The sequence below is a fragment of the Pistacia vera genome, unplaced genomic scaffold, assembly GCF_008641045.1.
Source record: "Pistacia vera cultivar Batoury unplaced genomic scaffold, PisVer_v2 Contig615, whole genome shotgun sequence".
Taxonomy (NCBI): domain Eukaryota; kingdom Viridiplantae; phylum Streptophyta; class Magnoliopsida; order Sapindales; family Anacardiaceae; genus Pistacia; species Pistacia vera.
Genome location: NW_022196463.1, coordinates 146,516 through 167,029, shown reverse-complemented (window position 1 = coordinate 167,029; position 20,514 = coordinate 146,516). Strand labels below are relative to the sequence as shown.

Genomic DNA, 20,514 nt, shown 5'->3' with positions numbered 1-20,514 from the left:
TGAATATAAAAATTTAATTAGTGATTTTACATCTCAAAAGACAAGAAAAATAAATTTGAAATAATTTTTTAATATATGCTTATATTGTTAAAAGAGCCCAAAAATAACTATTATCTAGAGTTATAAATGTTCTTGAGACGGCCCTACTCATAACAAAATAAATAAACTCTTGATGATGAGTTAGGACCAAGGAGGTTCGTCTTCTTTTGGAAAACTGTCTATTAAATTACAATGTTTTCGAAACTATCAAAAAATAAGTACACAAAATTCAAAGAACCCTAATCAATAATTAGTGTTATTTGGTTTTATATAAGGGTGTTAAAATAATTTTATACCCTAATTTTTTTTTTTTAATAATCGGGAATGTCAAAACTAATTTACATGTACATACCTCGAGTAATCCTCAAAACCCTAAAACTATCGATGATTAGGCTGCCGATCTAGGTTATGTAAGCCAGACCGAGGCAACGCGATGACTTGGCCCTAGCGTCGATTTGGTCCATTCAAAGCTAGTGACGTTGGCATTGTCTTTGGCCATTAGTCGCATGCACTTATTTGTTTATTATTTTAATTTTAATAGTTTTTTAAAACATGAAAATATTAAATGTGGACATCTTACCATGTTGACTTTGTTGTGTGAGATGTCTAATTAAACAAAGACATCTATTATTGAGTTTATTGAAAGCCAATTTTATAGTGACGGGGGTAAGATGATAATAAATAAATTATAGTGATAAATAAATCAAAGAAAGAATTTTATAAATATTAACCACACATGTCGTATCACATTGGAGGTCTCGAATGTCGATACGTTTGGAAACCTAATTGGTCGTCGCATAAGACCTTTATTTATCTAAGGTGTAATATTTTCCACACGCCGCCATAAATTATCTTAATATTCAATAGTCAAAATTGCCGTCTGGCACTTTGCATAAAGTGTCTGGATATAGCACTAGGCACTACTAACAGAAGCAGCAAAATTATAAATGGCAACACAAGTTAGCTCTTGGGATTATGTGTAGCCCCTTTTCATTTCGAGTAGAATGGGCCTTGAAGCTGAAAGGTGTGGATTACGACTACTTTGAAGAAGATATCTTTAACAAGAGCTCCATGCTACTGGAACTGAATCCGTTCATAAGAAGGTTCGTTGCTGTCATGTGCAAAGTCATCTCTGATCTTTGTTATTCTTGGTATGTCGATTGAGACTTGGGAAAAAATCCCTGCTGCCTAAAGATCCTTAGAAAGAGCCATGGCACGTTTCTGGGCTAATTGCTGAAGAGAAGGTAACTATTTCTATTATTCATATTGTTGTTAATTTACATCTCATTAAAATTGAAATATATTTTTAAGAAATGATCGTATATAATTTATGACCGTTCTGTTTTTTGTTTAGCTTTTGGATGCTGCATGGGCTGTAATGTGGTCCAAAGGAGAGTTAAAAGAGACGGCTTTGAAAGAATCAATAGAAGCATTGGAAAAGATAGAGGGAGCGCTGAAAGAAAAGAAGCAATTTCAAGGAGAGAGCATTGGGTATTTAGACTTGGCATTTGGATGGATGCTCACTGGCTACCCGTCTTGGAAGAAGTCGGGTCTGTGCAGATTCTGAACCCAGAGAAATTTCAGCCATTACAGCTTGGATGGCCAAATTTCTCAGCCATCAGTCATCAAAGATACATACCACACAGAGACAAGATGCGTGTTGTACTTTGAGGAGCACAGGGAAACCATATAAAAATTATACAAAAATAGACATCCCCAAAACTATCCCAAAATTCGCGTCGGGGTGTTGACAAATAAAATAATCCGAAACCGAAGGATAATAAATGTTCAAGTCAAGCTTGGAATTGACGCTATAAAATTTCTCTTTAGAGAAAGGTGTGTGTATGTTGCTTAAGTCCTGAATTTGTAAGGAGAGGAATGGATTATGTACTTGAACTTTGATGCTATATAAACGCAGTTTTTTAAGGTCTGATGTGGTTCGTGTCCTCAAGGGATCTAGCATCAAAATTTTTTTTTTTTTTTTTAATATGAACGAAGTAGACCAAGTTTACACGTATCAACTAATTTCCTGAGATTCTGAAACTACCGAATAGGTTAAAAGCTCTAAGGCCTACCTATTAGAGACTGAGGAGAGACTTAACTCAAGACATCTTGAATAATATACCTAAGAGTCTCATCAAACCACTCAACTACCGAGGTTGTGATCGAGCATCAAACTTTAACTCAAAGTTTGCATACAACTTCCTGACGGGGCTTCTAGCATTTAATTTTTTTTAATCCTCTAATTTATTTTTTTTATCCTTAAATTATTTAAAAATTTCTAGTTAACCCTCCTTAATTATGCATAATTCTCTTGCCTTTATTTTTTTTTTTTTTTTTACTATGTCATTTATAATTATCTCAAATCTTTCATTATATTTGATATATGTACGGTTATATTATGTAAGCTATCTTTATCTTTATTTTATTAATTGATTGATTGTTACGTATCTTTGAAATTATTTATCTACTAATATTATGACATAAAATTAATGGAGTTTAATTAACTTGTCACAATCATGATTTAATTTTCTCTTTTTGATTCCTTAGTTATACTAATAATTGACATTTCAATAAAGGATAACAGATGTGTAATCCTTTTATATAAATTTTAGTTACATGTGTTTCATTATAAAATCTCGAGGATATTATTTTTATGTATCGTTAATAAGCTAATCATATATTATGTTTTTAAATGTTGAAATTCACACAGAATTCTATTTCTGACATCCATGTAATTAATTTTCTTATCTAAGCTTGTCTCCACCCTAAATGAAAAATAAAAATTGTAGAACATAGTGGCAGCAAGGCTAATATTAAATCATAGATGAAACACTTATTCTGATGTTAAGAAACATTAGTTCATTATTGAAGTCGGCCATAAAATTTGGTACAATCTCCCGCAGTCTAGTTCTTCAACCCCTCGTAGTAGGGCCTTTATTTCTTAACCGCCACGTACATATTTTATTACCACACTTAATCACTGTCCTCTTCCTCCTCCCTCTCTCTCCCTCTCCTCTGCTCTGACTCTTCGCTGTGACCTAGACCCTGGGACCGAAAATTGTCATCTCAGACATACTCTCCTTCAACCTCCAGGCATCTTCCTGGAAATAAACATGAGTTCGCGAAACATCCAATGGTATCTCTAAACACTGAGACAGTCCCGCAGCTGGCTGATCTTTGCCAGCCATTGGTCTGAATGATACCCACTCGAATCCTCGCTGCTTGCTCTCTTCACCACTGCGTAGGTCTGTGGAACAACAACACCAGCTGACCCTCACGAATTTCCTCATCGAATACCGATCTCCGTTCTCTGAGACGATTGCACCTGCCATTACCCTATGACATAGACTACGCTGTGGGCATTCAAGTTCAGTGAGGTGCCAAGATAGCAGTGAAAGCATGCAAGTTAAAATTTAGCAAATTAAATTTTAAAATAATTTGGAAACGCGGCGGTGAGATGCTAATATGAATTAAATATCTTCTTACCCTGTAAAGCACGCCTTTCTCGGCGCTAAGCTGGAGGTATCTGAGGATGGGAAGGTTGAAGGCATTGATGCTGGTGACGCGTCCACCATGGGGTATAGACGTCAGCACGTGAGGATCATTGATGTTGTGCTTCAGTGTCATTGTGCAGAAGGTTTCCTCTAACCCATTATCGGAGTATTCTTGTCTTGTTCTTGTCTTGCTCTGTGGTGATAGTACTTGAAGATCCTCCTTGAATTGACAATAATGCCCCTCGCTTTCCTCTCCTGCAATCTTTTGACATGCTGAGTGTCAATGTTGAAAGATGTGCGAGCATCCCTCGTCAAAGGCGCTCAAAATATTGTTACTTTGCTGTCCTTGCTGGCCTCTTCTGCTGGCTTCGGCTTTCGCTTTCGCTTTGGTTCGGCTCCGGCGGCTTGACCACCACTTGAATTTCTTGCTGTGGCTCCACCGAGGACGAATTTCTTCATACACATAACACCAAAAAGATAATTTACAGAATTATAGACAATATTGCTATATATACTAAGTAAATTGATAGAATTAATGTTGCTTTTGTTACCCTAAAGTTCTGGTCGAGTGGTTCTCGGAATTGCCAACGTCCGCAAGCGCGACCAAAACAAGCTTGGACTGGCCATTGTATAATCCAGTGAGCTACTCCTGCAGGCAGTGCAATGACATCACCTCCCGGATATGCCTGACCTTTTGGTGCTGTTCTCCTGATGCTGACTCCTCCTGATCTTGAGAACCCGACCATGACTGGACTGTGACCGTGATTCTTCTTGGAATGTCTCGGACAACCCGGGAATACAGCTCCATGAATGCCCCTACCTGAATTGATCATTACACAATATGTTGTTTTCATATGTTAAGCATCATGTCATTATATATTTAGATATAGTACAGAAGTATATCACATCGTAATTATATTAAAGGCTCTAGTATCGAATTTGCCTCAACAACGTAGATTAGCTCAGAGCACTGTTGTATGAGGGGACTGAGGCGCTCTGCTCTGAAGTGTGGCGGAACACAGCACATTAGCGCATTGTAGTTGTTCCTCTTTCTGATCCAGAACTCGGTAACACCAGCCTCTGATTCAATCCTCCTTTGGGGCTCAAGAGCATTGAGGTTCTGGATTGGACACTGAGTCTGGAAGCGTTGCTGCTGTTGTCGTTGCGTGATTTACAACCTGTTCTATCTGACAAACTGCAATGAAATAGAAGAAGAAAGCCAAGACTAAAAGAAGCAAAGCAGAATAACCCATAGTAGCAAGGTAGATAGAACTGAGGTTTTTTGTGAATGAGAGAGATACAGAGAGTGGTATTTATAGGTTAAAGAAATTGATGATGGTTCAGGACGTGGTGAATAGTTTTGTTGAAGTGTTTTGGCTTTTATGCATGCAAAAATGACATTACGTCCTAGCTTGTAAACACATAATAGATGCTTTAGGGGTACGTGGTGCTGTTGAGCGCAGAATATTTCATGCAATTGGGTATGTTCTACAGAATGTATGTAGATGGTTTTCAAGTCTGTAGGGGAAATGGAACCTCTCCGAATAACCAAGGCTCTGTATGACGTGTCCGATGGGCCTATGACTTATCCACGCTTCACAATCTTCATATCCATATCCATCTGACTAATTAAATTTCTTCGATGCCTGTGTAAGTTCTTCCTCATCTTGTCAGTATTTCAATGTTGTAATAACTTTGAAGTTACTCGTTATGAAGTAATTCTTAAACTAATAGTTACGAGGAATGCTAACTGCTAAGTAGACACGTTTTTTTTACACTCGTTTTCTCGCTCTCTCACTGATCATTTTGGCAATATCATAATCATAATCCAATCTCACAAATTTTCTCTTACAATCGCGATATAATAGTTTGTAATTAGTTTTTACTAACTTTTCTTATCTGACCAATTACGAGCTATCAAATGAACATTGTGAGAAAAAGTTTGTAAAATTGGATCCTGATCCGATCTTTATTGTTATCATTTTTATTTTCTTTATCTTTTTTATATATCTTAACATTTCTCATGAAGTTGTATATAAAGTATATAAAATAAATAAGATATAATTATTTTTATACAAATAAATATGTTGGCAATCATTTTTTTTTTTTAAATTATATCGCCTTGATAGTTAGGTAATAAGATTGATGAAAGAAAAGTAATATGCATGTATTCACTGGCTTCACATATAATTACTCAGTCTTTTCCTAAATTAAAGCGACATGATGAACTATTTGCAACTTATAGAAATGTTATTTTAATTTTTGAGAAATATTTATATGAGACATTACTTTATTGACATAATGAGACCATCCAATGATATAATGTCATATATAATCACATATTTATCAAACGTTCTACTTTATCCAACTATCATCATGATGTATGAATAACTACCGATTATCATTATCATTTTCCATCACCATCGGGATGGAAACCAGGAATTTATGTTAGGAAGGGCTGGAATTTTTTTCAAAATAAAACAACTTTATATATAATTTAGAGTAAACGACATGTTCCCACCCAAGGTTCCTACCCTTGGTTTCATAAATTTCAGACTCTCACTCATAAATAAACACCGTTAAGGTCTGATACAGTATAAAATATGTTATTACCAAACTGTCTTTTAACTTTTACTTTTGATTGTGGCGACTAAATATCAGAAACCTCCTACTTAGAAGATGGAAGCTTGTCCATCGCACCCCTACGAGCTAGACAAACGCCAACCACCACAATCGAAACCATAGATCGGCCAAAGCCACAATAGCAACGGCACGAAAGAGACTAGGAGCGGCACCCCTCACCCTCGCCTGATCGCCGCCCACCAAGGTAGCCAGAATGCGTAATTTCTGCGATTTTTCCTCTCACCCATCGTCGCTCCAAGGCCATTTTCGGCCGATTCCAACATCACCAACTCCTCTATCACCACCAGCAGAACCTCCATGCCACAATCACCAAAACATCTCACACTCTCACTTTGATGCACCCACAAATCACTAGCTGAAGCCCCAACAATATCGTGCGATTCTCCAAGTTTACGGCCAGATTTTGACTGGTTTTGACATCAAAAATACCATTTTTCACAACCATTCAAACCTCCATCCTCGCCTTAACAAAACCTAAACCTCCATTGGCCTCCCCCACTCACCGTCTGCCGTTCATGAGCTGCCAAGTCGTGTTTCTATCGCAAGGGTACGATAGTCATATTTCAAACTTGAGATGTGGAGGGTGCTTGTGAGAGAAATTTGAGATGTGGAGGGTTATTTTGAAATTTTCATTTTTATTTCAAATTTACTGCAGTTTAAATGACCAATTTACCTTTTAACCATTACATTAAATCATTTTATATTAATATAAGGGTGGGAATCTGAAATTTATGAAATTGGGGTAAGAAGTTGTAGATTCACCAAACCTTGGGTGGGAACATGTCATTTACTCTATAATTTATTAGATAAATAATGTTGGTACGAAAATATTTATTAACGGAAGGAAGGGATGATGGAATTTTTCTTTTCTTTTCTTTTCTTTTTTTTTTTTTTTTGGTATGGTAATTGGTAGCCACCCCTTGTCCTTGCTACAATGTCAACCCAGGACCTCTTGGTCTTTTAACTCCTCAATCCATCCCTCAATCTACCAGGCCACAAGGGGTGGTTAATGGTGGAATTGTCGTTGGAGATTAAACTAAGCTTATTTAGTCTCATTAGAATTAAAGTTTGACTCATATATAAAAGAGTGTCTTTGTCAATTTATATTTTAAAAGAGAGGTAATAAAATAATAAGCCTCGGTCTTGTGTTAGCTTGAGTTGGTATCAGTATTGTTTTAAATTATTATTATTATTATTATTTTTATTCCTATAATTGTGATCGTCTTATTATTCATAGATTATGATTTTTCTTTGTTAGGGATTGATAGAAAGAAAAAGGAAAATTGTAATGTTAGAATGTGATAAAGAAAATAATTGTTTGTTATAACTAAAAATGAATTTTAACTAAAAATTGTAAGGCTAATAAGATGCAAAACCCAATTTGATATATAATATTCATTTACTCTAATTTCTTTTTTTTTTTAAAGTTGATTAATACATTTTTTTTTCTAAAGTTGATTAATATTTACCATAAGATGTAATTAAAAAAATTAACAACATGTGTCTTTATTTTAATGGACGGTGAATACATCTTATGTAAATTTTTCCTTTAAATTAAGTCAAGACTCTCCACAGATTTCAAAGAAATTTTGAAGCAACTTTGACCAACCAAACATTTCATTTTAATTTCTTTTTCTGTCGAATTTAATTCGGGTATTAATGTTTGTTAACTTGTCTTTCTACCTTATAACACATCACAATTTTATTTTATTTTTCAAAAACCCATTACTGATTAAAATTCGATCGGTTAACTCATAAAATTTTATGAGTTAACCGATCGAATTTTAATCAGTAAATAGTTAAACAGACCTGTAAATAGGATTAAAAAATTTATACCTGATTCGATACTGGGAATCATCAGATTTGAATAAAACTAAATTTGTTTGAATTTAATCATAAACATGATTTGTTTACATTCATGTGGAAATTCGTCACAGACACCAACATAGCATATTGCATAAAGATCGAAATTCTTAACAGATCGACATTAGATTAGATTAATAGGGGAAAATTTTAGAATCATTGAATAAGGAATAATACTATTCTATCTTTATCTAAAACTTCTCATTCTTTTTCTAATTGTCATGATCTTTAGTATAATATAAAGTTCAAATATCCCTAATTGATAAGCCCAAGAGATGGTGGATCTACGACTGGGCCTGAGAAGCCTAGAATTGGTCCAATGACGTTAAGACCCTATAAAGTGGACTTGCAGGCGTCGTCCTGTGCAGTCTAGCTAATGAGATAAGATTAGCCTAGAAGTGTTAGCCCAAATCATGGCTTAGTAAAATTAGACAATCCATTTATTACTTGTAAAAAGTTCAAGTAAATAAAGTGGGGTTGACTAGCTATGGTAATGCTTGAATGCCACCTCGGCAAGGTCACAAGGGCATGTAACAAGCATGCCTACATGAGTGCCACGTGGTGTAGCTCAAGATGAGTATAAATTAAAGGCTTTGGTGAATTTTAGACATAAGGAAAATAAGCATAACAAGAGAGAAACAAAGCAAGGAAGAGAGTTCATTACATTCATTAATGAGTTCTTATTGTAAACAAACATTCTTTTTTGTCTTAATCCAAGAAATCTATTATTGGCATTGATTTCCATGTTTTTCCATTACTCAACTCCCTAAAAACACCAACAAACACCTAGTGATAAATCTATCCTTGTACATGTATCAGGGATGGGCGCGGGTCGGAGATCTCATTCCCCAGCCTTGTTCTCGATCTCAACTCCCACTTCCATCCTCGGCCCATCCCCAGAGGCAAGGATAACTCTCATCCCCAAGCCCAACTCATGGGGATGGAGTCACTCCCGTCCCCAAGCCCAACTCATGGGGATGGAGTCACTCCCGTCCCCATCCCGATGAATAGGGATTTTGCGGGAAAATTTCCCTATGAGGATTTATCCCTGAATAGAGAATTATCCTTACAGGGATTTTTGCCCCGTAAGGATCAATAATGATCCTAAGAATGCTAATATAATCAAATGGAATTAAATTTTATGTCATTTTGTTTCCTAATTAGTTTTTTGTTTTTTTGTTTTTTTTTTTGGCTATAATTAGTATTTTACCCACTATAAATAAAGCTCATTTTTATATGCAGATTTTTCTATGAATTGAATATTAATCAAATATCTTGGTGTAACATCCCAACTCTTTTGGCATATTTTACCAAATTTCTTATTATAAATCAATTGTATGTAGGTTTAGACTTCATTAATTAAGCTTTCATAGAATTAATAGAATTATATTAAATCTTAATATAATTTATTAGGTAAATTGATTAATTATTCAATTATATGGAGGCTTAAGCTTAGTTAGCCTTATCAACTAATTATTTTTTTATAAAAAATTAATATAATTCCATTCAATCTTAGCATTATTTACTAGGTAAATTAATTAATTATTCAACTGTATAAAGGCTTATGCTTAGTCAACCTTGTTAATTAATTAAATTTTCATAAAATTAATAAAACTATATTCAATCTTAACATAATTTACTAGGTAAATTGATTGATTATTCAATTGTATGGAGACTTAAGCTTAATTAGCCTTCTTAACTGATTAATTTTTTATAAAGCTAATATAACTATGTTCAATCTTAACATAATTTATTAGTTAAATTGATTAATTATTCAATTGTATGGAGGCTTAGGTTAGCCTTGTTAACTAATTAACTTTTAATAAAATTAATATAACTATCTTCAATCTTAACATAATTTATTAGGTAAATTAATTAATTATTCAATTGTATGGAGGCTTAGGCTTAGTTAGCCTTGTTAGCTAATTAACTTTTAATAAAATTAATATAACCATCTTCAATCTTAGCATAATTTATAAGGTAAATTAATTAATTATTCAATTGTATGGAGGCTTAGGCTTAGTTAGCCTTGTTAATTAATTAATTTTTCATAAAATTAATATAACTATATTCAATCTTAAAATAATTTATTAGGTAAATTGATTAATTAATTTATAAAGCACTATCTCTATTATAACTAATCAAATTAATCCATTTGTGAAAGGGAAAGATCCTATTATCCCAAGTTCCTAACATTGATTAAGTTTAACATTATAATTAATTGATTGATTAAAAAGATGTTTGAATTTGTGTAATTTGTAAGTCATCAACGTTAAGAAACTATGTTAATTCTTTATTGATTTTATGATAATCTAATCTAATTTAATTTTGAGGCATGTATTATTATTTTGTGAAATTCGTAAATAGTAATACATATATTAAATTATTAGACTTCCTCATTTAAATTATTTTTTTTATAAATTTAATACAAATATTATAAAAGTAAGTATCGTAAATTTAAATACATTATTTAGAACCATGATTCTTATATAATGGGATCCTAAATTTATATACAATCTCGTAAAAGAAAAAAAATTTGTTAATTAAAAAAGAGTAAACGACTTGCTCCCACCCAAAGTTTAGCGAAATATCCAGTTTTTACCCCTGGTTTGATTTACTCCAGATACCCACCCTTAAAGTAACACTATTAATTATTTTTAATTCTAACCTAGATGCAGAAGATGCTATTACCATCCTACCCTTAAGAAATAAATTAATAAATTATTTTGTAACCCCCTCATTAGTAGAATTAGAAAATAATTATCTTATTTTCAAATTTATTTCAATGACATCCTCTTCTTCAGCTTCACATCATCCCCATCTCCGACCACCCAGCCACAACCACCACCACCACCACCGCCTAGCCACTACCGCCACCCAGCCACTATCACCACCCAGCCTTTTTTTATTTTTATTTTTAAATCTACCCTTTTTATTTATAAAAAAATTAAAATAAATGAAAAACAAAAATCAACAAAATCTACCACCGTCGTCAACCAACAAACCGCCGTCGACATTAACACATAAAATGGGGCTGCCTGCTGCTGTGCGCAAAAGGCAAGCACAAAACAGGTGCGTCTTGGAAGGGCTCACTAGCGCGCATTGGCTGTGGCGTGCGTTTGGTGAAGTGGGCGTCTGGGTTGGTTGAGGCAAAACAGAAAACAGGTGGGGAGCAGGTGAAGTTAGGAGGGTGATCAGCAGTGGTTGGTTGGGTTCTCCGACCAAAATCAAAGCAAAAACACTCCAAATAATCAATCAACCAATACCCAAGCTTCAATTTCATCAAAAATCCAACCTTCAACAAAACGCAAAAACCCTAGGTTGAGTGGCAGACGATGAACAGTGGGCTGCCGTGGTCGGAGAGGATGGGGGTTTTGTAGGGAAGAAGCCGATGAGTTAGGGGGTGGTGGTGGGAGGGGTTTTGGCCGTCCAAATCGGCCGGAATCCGACAAAGAATCGTTGCATGACGCCGTTGCTATGGCCGGAGAACAGCGTGTGCAGTGCGGGGAAAAAGGGTGGGGTTTTGATGGTGGGACGCCAGGGGTTCTTTTGGTGGTGACGGGGAACGCCAACAACGCCAGATTCTGGCCAAATCTGACTGGAGATGGGAATGCTCGCGACTGGGAAAATTCGCGAAAAAGGGCCAAATCAGGCCAAAAATACGATCGATGAGGCAAGAAGGCTATGCAATCGGGCTTGGGATGATGAATTATGTCGGTTTTGGCAAAGAATCCGACTGGATTCAACTCAAATCGGCCGGCAGGTGAGCCCAGTGGTGACCAGTTGAGAGAAAAAATTCAGGGCAATTAGGACAGGAAGTGCAAAATGATAACTTTACCCTTGGACCGTTATTTTAAACATTGTTCTGCTACTTTAAGGGTGAGTATCTGAAATAAATGAAACTAGGGGTAAACACTTGACATTTCCCTAAACTTTGGGTGGGAACATGTTGTTTGCTCATTAAAAAACCAATATGTGGGATAGGCGGCGTTGTATAGGGGGGCAATCCCACTGGCCCTTGGACCTATGTTTGTGTTTGCAGAAAGACATTTGACCCGTTATGTTGGCAAAAGGCTTTTAAGATTGGAGGTGCCGGGCGTGGAAAGGGCCTAGGACTGCGACTTTTCAACGTCAACACTATGTTTTATGAAATAATTAAATTTGTATGCAAGAACTATACTTTGCTTAAAAAGATGTGACGAGTGCGCTTGCATTACTTATATCTGGCAGTCTAAGTATAATTCGCTTGAAATCAATGTAATGGCAACATTTAAAATTTAGAATTGTAAATCATACCCTACTACTATCTACTACTGAATAAAAATATAAAGATAGGTTGTTATTATAAGAGCATCTCCAAATAGTTTTTTCTATGATTTAAACTTTTTATTATAACAAGTTTATTCATGGAAATAAGAGTTCAATAGACTCTTTATTCTTTAAATATAAATTAAATAGTGAGTTTGACTCTTTACATTTACAGAGTCAAATTTTACTCCCTATCATAATTTTAAATAATAAATTACAAGTTTCTATGTATTTTATTTATAATTTATCTCTCATATTAAGTTTTTTTCTTAAAAAAACATATTTTCTCTCCTAAAATTTAAAGAGTCTACTGAATTTGAATAAAAAAATTATTCTTTATATTTAAAAATTAATAAGATACTTTTTTTTTTATATGAAATATACTTTTTAAAATAAATAGTATAGATCCTCTAACATTTCAAATAATCAACGCAGACAACAAATAAAGTCAACAATATATTAGGCTCCGTTTAGTTCATTATTGGATAGTTTTTTGAGTAATATTTTAAAAAAAGTTAAATTGGGTGGGTATTATGATGTATAATTTTAAAAATTAACAAAAATACCCGTTATGTTTATTTATTTACTAAACACCCCTATAATAAAATATTCAAAGTTAACAAAAACACCCTCAACCCACTCATTAAATACGGACAGTCGGCCACTATCGCCAGAGGGTGGCCGGAGTTGCCGTATCGGTGCATGGCCGGCTGGATCTTGCTGGTCGTGCGTCGATATGACATTTTTCGGTCAAATCCACAGTGGATCTAGCCAAAAAATGCCAAATTTACGGCTAGATCTGGCCATTGAAGGCCAAGTCTGGTCCCATTTGGTCGTCGTTGATGACCAAATATACAGCTGTTGTTGATGGTCAATGACAATCATATCTTGGCCGTCGTTGACGATTATCTACGGGCAAAGATCTGATATTTTCTAGCCAAATTTAGTCGGTAGTGCGCCATTACACCAGATTTTGGCCAGCTTCCAACGGTGGTGGTCAAAATCTGGTAAATTTGGGCTGCTGGGGTGTTTTTGTCAATTTTTAAAAAAAATTTAGCGTTGTTTAGTTAAATTAACAAATTTAGGGGGTTTGAAATTGAATAATTTAGAATTATATTTTGAAAATAGGTGAACCAAACACAAATTTTGTATTAACTTTATTGGGAAAACTAGAATATTCTAGTTTTTCCAATATATGAACCAAATGAAGCCTTAATCTTTTAATCTAATACGACGGGCATCACTATCATATCCCAAGAAAGTTTATGATTATAAATTAAAGAAAAAATTCGCCATTCGAGACATTCACAAACCTATGACCTTCATAACTTCTTTCAAAAGGGGGAAATATTTTTCCCGTTCTCCTATAGTAAATGCTTACTTAATAAAGGGAGAACGACATTTTTCCCACCTAAGGTTTGGCCAAACGACCCTTTTCCACTCATCAAGTTTCAAAATGACACTCTACCACCCTTCATCAAGTTTCGTTAGTTAATATTTGATTGAAAAGACGAAAATACTTTTAAATAATTTATTTCTTAATTACCTTATTATAAATTAAAATTTAGTTAAGTCAAAGTCTTTACTCGATTATTTATTATTTCAAGTATAAAGATATTTTTTTTTCTTTATTTATTTAATTAATTAGAAATATTGATATTCTATGTTAATTAGTAAAAATGAAAAACATTATATTATGAAAAACATTATAAATTTAATAGATTATTGAATAATATTGATGGGATATTAATGACATTATAAACAAATAAATATTAAGGTCATTTAACTTTAAAAAATTCCATAACATTACTCCTAATTTGTTAGGTGAGACTAACTATTTTTTTTTTTTTTTGACTTTTTAGCTAATTAAAAATTAATAAGAAATTTATAAATTCAAATATTTAAAGGTATTTTTATTTTTTCAGTAAAATATTAAAGGAAAATATAATAGAATCGAACGAAGGATGAGAAAATATCATTTTAAAACTTGAAGAGTAGAAAATTGTCGTTTCGTCGAGCCTTGGGTGGGACAATGTCGCTCTCCCTTTAATAAACCATTAAAAGTGGATTGTAGACTGATTTGAGTGTCGGAGATGACACCCCAAGAATACTGCCTTGCTACTCGCTAGCCCCTTCTAGGCTCCTCTCTTTTGCAGGCCAACTCGGTTTACTCTGGACACAAGAGATCATTTCCGTAGAAGGCCCAGACCTGCTTCTTTGAGTGTAAACTGATAGCCCAATTGATGTTGATTATGGCCTAGACAAAAACCGACGTTAACAATTAATACATATCCATGAAGATTAATTCTGCTGCTCATAGTAATAGAACTGGGAAATATGAGAACAATACTGCTCTTACTTGTGATGAGCTGGGTATGATTTGTATTTCAAACTGATCTGTTTTAATTAATTAGGGTTTGACAATGAATCAACGAGTAAAAGTTTGATAAAAAGAGTCCATTGTACAATATATATATATAACTTCCAGCATTATTTGAGATCTTTCTTCAGGTTCAGGTGTAAAGGAACTCTTAATCAAGAGTGTTATAATGAGCTGTAAAGCTAAATTTAATAGAAAGAGAACGAGAATCGCTTTGTCTTAAGGAAAAGTGGTTATCAATCTTTACATGTTGGAAAGGGTAGGAGCCTTGCTGTCGACATTTACTCCCCAAATAGTGGACTTGATTGGCCCTGGGGAAAAAGCCATTGCTTTCATCTGTGTCAACTTCAAATTCACAATTTCACATGCTTATTGGGTCCTTGGGATTGTCTACAATGAGATTAGGTTATGACTCAATTAAAATATTTTGTTTTGGATTTGAGGATAACCCTAATTTTTTCTATGGTCAACCTTCACTGTGTTTTGGTCTAACCACCAAGATTAAAATATTATCATCTTCTAAACCAACCCATTTGTGATTGCCACTCAATAGATTACTACAATTAAGGTGTTATATATGATGATAGTATGATACATTATCTTCATCAAGTTTATTTATTGCTTACGGCAGCAAGATTATGGAGATCTTCATAGAGTTCTTTGGAATTAGTGGTTGAGAGTCTTGAGACTACAGGATGATTTAGTGTTCATTAATGAAGTTTTAAAAATGATGATTAAGCGTAGTTGCTTTTGGAGTGATGCAACTCAATATCAGATTCTGGACAATATTACATTGACAAACGAATCGTATAAACCCAACGTAACAGTTGATAATTGATTTATGACGAATTTTCTCGTCTGATAAATTTATTATAAACCAATTGTCAATTGTCATGTTGAGAGAAAGTTTTTGAGACGATTTCATTGATGTTTATGGTTTAACAAATTCAACCATCTCGATATGTAGCTCTTTACAATCAAATTAAACTAAAATGTATAAAGGTTACCTTTTCTGTAACATCATATATGTGATGATGAAGTATTATCCATGCATGCATGATATAAAATTTGAGATAATTCAAGATTCAATTAAAATAAAGAACTTGGAGCCCACGCACCAACCAGACTAAGGTGGCAATCTATTAAACAAGTAAAAAATGAGTGCGCTTTACAGGATTTCATTTTCATCTTTGCCTAAACTTAGGACCCAAGGTTTCTTCTCGGGCCTCCAAGTTCGCCGAAAGTTCTGATGACTGCTTGACCAAGAAACCACTTCATTTCTTTCAAAATTGCCATCCTAATTAAGAAAACCTAAACACAAATCCTTCCCTTTTACCTTGTCTTTATTAATATATACAACACAAGGAGGAGTTGGATTGTTTAGAATCCGGTGAAAATATCTTTTAAATTTTAATATCTTATGAAATTTCCATTGAAATTTATAAGAGAAGTTTATTATAATTTCCACTCTGAATTTTTAAGTATTGATTAGTTTATTGAGAATGAAGTAACTATTCAATAACTGTTTGTTTGAATTCTTACGTGTCAAATGTTGGCATCATACTTAGTCCATTTTATGGATAATAAAAGAAGAGTAAACGACTTTTTCCCACCCAACTTTTGCCTTAATGACACTTTCTCACCCAAAAGGTTTCAAAATACTATTTTTTTACTCAAAGTTCATATTTCATTAATAACCAAAATATACTTCATTTTCTTAACTGACGTTCGATGAGTTACTAGGAGTCAAGGTAAGAAAGGTTTTGTAGAATGAAGACTGATTGATCGAATGATGATATCCAATTGAATATTCGTCGTCGAAATCAATAAGAAATCAACTAAGAATAGAAAATCCTAGATTTGTAGTGGCCAGTGATCAACGAAAATCAGGTGTTGGAGTGATTAAAGAGGTTTTATAGAGTAGAGACCAGAAGTTAAAATGGTAGTAACGGAGATAATTTTTGTCATCAGAATCAACTTTGAATATTAACGGAATATAAACTTTAAGAGAAAAGTAATATTTTGAAACTTTTTAAGTAGAAAGTGTTATGAAGACAAACTTTGGGGGGGTAAAAGAGTCGGTTAAGGTTTGAATAACATTCTTGCTTGTTACCCATTCACTTAAGGTTCTGATCAAAACCTTAATTAATTACATTATAATAATGGATTAAACTTTATTTGCCCAGTTGTCCTCTTTTAGCTGTCGTTATTGGAGGGTGGCAATCACGCAATTTCGACAACAACTGTGGACAATTTACATAAAAGAGAGATAAATTAGAACGATAATAAAAGGGGAGAATTAGGCGCCTCCCCGGTACGACAAGACCATCAAAAAAAAAAAAAAAAAAAAACATAGAAATCTACAGCCTGCAGCCTTCTTTCTTCTTTCAACAAAATCATCATAGTTCAGAGACAGATCCACCATTTATGTATCGTTCAAGCCTTGAAAGGAACTTAAACCCGCAAAAGGGCATGGAAGAGCTTCACACAAGCTCCAATCAAAACTCCACACTCTCAAATACCAAAAACAATCAAACAACCACTCAAACTTTCCTCACTTTTGCTCTCGCCATCTCTTCACTCCCTTCAAGAAGCGTTTTCTCATGAAACCTTCCCATCGCAACAAATATTACAGCCACCTTTATTACCAGAACCACCAGCTTCAGAATAACTTTTCCGCCATTTACATAGACACCCTCTACGCAGAGCCGTCTCTCTCAAAGCTCATGCAAAGCATAAGCATGCACGTGCGGACTAGTAGAGGTAAGAAGTAATGGAGGAAAGTTGTGCCAAGAAACGAGAACAGATTTAACAATATTGAAGATGCGTGGAGTGCTATTGTTGCTAAGTCTCCTCAGCTGAGATGTGTGGACGAAAGGGCGGAAGAATTTATTTATAAATTTCGTGAAGATATGAAATTGAAAGGGAAAGATCATGCTTGAGTTTCAGAAGATGTTGGCCAGGAGTGCATAGATTTTTTTATTCAATAGTAATTCTTTTTTTATATATCCATATGTTTTCTTCTTTTTCAATGGAACATGGAGTGGTACAGTAAAGTCTGCGACGTATATTGAAGTTACAGGTTTTGTGGTTTTTTCGTTTCTTTTTCTTTGGTAAAACAAAAATGTTTTATATAATGCGATTTTTTTATTTTTTTCTGGTTTTGTGATTTTGTATAGATTCTATGCCGACTTATGAATTGTTTGAAATGTTATTATTTGTATTTTCTTATATGATATTTAATATATTGACGTTTATGATTCTTCTGTGTTTCTCGTCATTATTCATATTTCATATGTTTTACTTGGATTTGCACTGTTTACTTGGAAGATTGACTCCGTTTGGTTCATTATTGAGTAATTTTTCGAATAATCTTTTTGAAAATTAAATTGAGTGGGTATTACGATGTGAAATTTTGAAAATTAACATAAAACCCCTATGTTTATTTATTTACTAAAGACCCCTATAATAAAATTTCAAAGTTAACAAAAACAACCCCAATCCACTCATAAATACAAACAGCCGGCCACCACCCGCCGAAGGGTGGCCAGAGTTGCCTTATCGCGTATGACCGGCTCAATCTTATCATCGTGCACAGATATGACATTTTCTGGCCAGATCCACCTGGATATGGTCGGAAAGGCAGATCTGGCCGCATTTGTCGTCACGATGGCCAAAGATACGGCCGTCATTGACCACTGTCTACGGCCAGATCTTTGGCCGTAGATATGGCTAGAAAATGCTAAAGATTCAGCCGTAATGCGCCATTACACTAGATTCTGATCAGCTTCCAACAGTGGTGGCCAGAATCTGGTAAATTTGGGTTATTGGGGTGTTTTTGTCAATTTTCAAAAAAAATTGGGGGTTGTTTAGTTAAATTAACAAATTTAGGGGATTAAAGAAAATTGAGGTCCCGTTTGTTTCATTATTCTGATAGTTTTTAAACAATCTTTTGAAAAAAGTTAAATTGGGCGAGTTACATGTAGAATTGGAAATTGACAAAATATCCCCTATTTTTGTTTATTTACTAAACACCCCTATATAAATATTAAAAGTTAACAAAAATACCTCTAACCCACCCATTAATATGGATAGTGGGCCACCACCGCCGAGGGTGGCCGGAGTGTTTTTGTAATTTCTAAAAAAATATTTGGGGGTGTTTAGTTAAATTAACAAATTTAGAGGTTTAAAAGAAATTAAATATAGAATAATATTTTGGGAATAATGACATTTTATTGTTTAACTTTTTTGGGAATACTAATATAGTATTCCCAAAAGTGAAGCAAACGAAGCCTGAATAATTTAGAAACATTTTGAAAATAGGTGAAATAAAGTTAACTTTTTTGGGAAAACTTTGGGAAAACTGCAATAGTTTCCCAATATGTGAACCAAACGGAGCCATTTATCTTAGGAGGGTTATGGGTAACAACAGTAATCCCATCAGCGTGGGGGAAACATATACTCTTTTACAGATTTGGGAACAGGTTTCTCGGGAGTAGAGGTGAGCATGAGTAAAGGTTAAAACCGAAACCGACCCACATAGGGTCAATTTTGACTCCAAATTTGGTGGAACTAACCCTACGCGGGTTCAGGTCTGAGTCTAATTTCACCACTTCAAAAACCAAGAACCAGACTTGGAATCGAGGTCCAAGTACCCAAGCTGGAACCGACAAGTACTTGAAGTGTATTTGTAATTTTTATAAACTGTTGGGGCTGTATTGTAATTTTTAGGGGTATATTTGTCATTTTCAGACTATCAAGGGGGCATGGAAATTTACCAGTACTCTAAACCGAAATTGGAACCTGTAAAAAGGTTTCGATTTTGGTTCTAAATACCCAAGAGCTGGAATTGACCGATTCCAATTCAAGTTCCAAATCCAAAGAACTGACCGTTTTCAGCTCTAGTTCCTTGGAATTGGGCCAAGTACCCGAACTCGCACCTTGGAAGTTATTATCATCATCTGGGTACCTCCATTTTGTATTACCAACCACTTTTGTTGTCTAAACTCCAAAAGTTACAGAAAAAATTTGAGTTCCAAGAACATTAGTAACAACTTAAAGAAGTCCTTAGTTCGAGTCCCTTCAGTGTGTTAATAAGGGTAACCACCGGATTCTGAGTCAGTTGGTTCAAAACATCAAAGTTTTATAAATTTACAATAAAATATATACTGAAGTAATAAACATAAAAAATGTACTTTTAAAAGTTATATATACCGAATTATCAATTTTATAATTGTCCTCGATGATTTTTCATATTCTGAAAACGTTATATAATTGTTTCATTGACAATTCCATCAAATATATCTCTCTCTCAATATATGTAATATGACAATCATTTAAAAATTGATCTCCTATTCGATTCCGTAATCGATTTTTCACAATCTTCATCGTAGAAAATGTTCTTTCAACACTTGCAGTTGCAATATGTAATATCAATGTTAATTTTATGTCTAAAAAGATAACAATACAAACAAAACACCCTCCTTTTCTATACTATACTCCAACCAATTTGCATATTCTCTAAACCAAATGGGATTAAAACGACGCATTAAATTCTCAATTGCTCGCTTTTTAAAATTATGATTGTGTGGTTGGCAAGGTCCTTTTTGCAAGTATGTCTTTCTCACTTTGTCTCTATCATTATGATGATATTCTAAAATTTTAATCCTCAATCCAGGATCTGCAAGATGACTACTCAAGCTAAGTTTAACATATATTTGTCTTAAACTAGATTCTATATGCTCATTGTGAACACTATCGTGACGCCTTATGTTTTGTTCAATT

At 34.1% G+C, this 20,514-nt stretch overlaps 2 pseudogenes; one reads left to right on the top strand and one right to left on the bottom strand.

Moving 5' to 3' along the window:
• Window positions 1-1,014: 1,014 nt before the first annotated feature.
• On the top strand, window positions 1,015-1,732 carry LOC116110832 (annotated as a pseudogene).
• Window positions 1,733-3,080: 1,348 nt separating this feature from the next.
• Window positions 3,081-17,348, bottom strand: LOC116110831 (annotated as a pseudogene).
• Window positions 17,349-20,514: the final 3,166 nt, after the last annotated feature.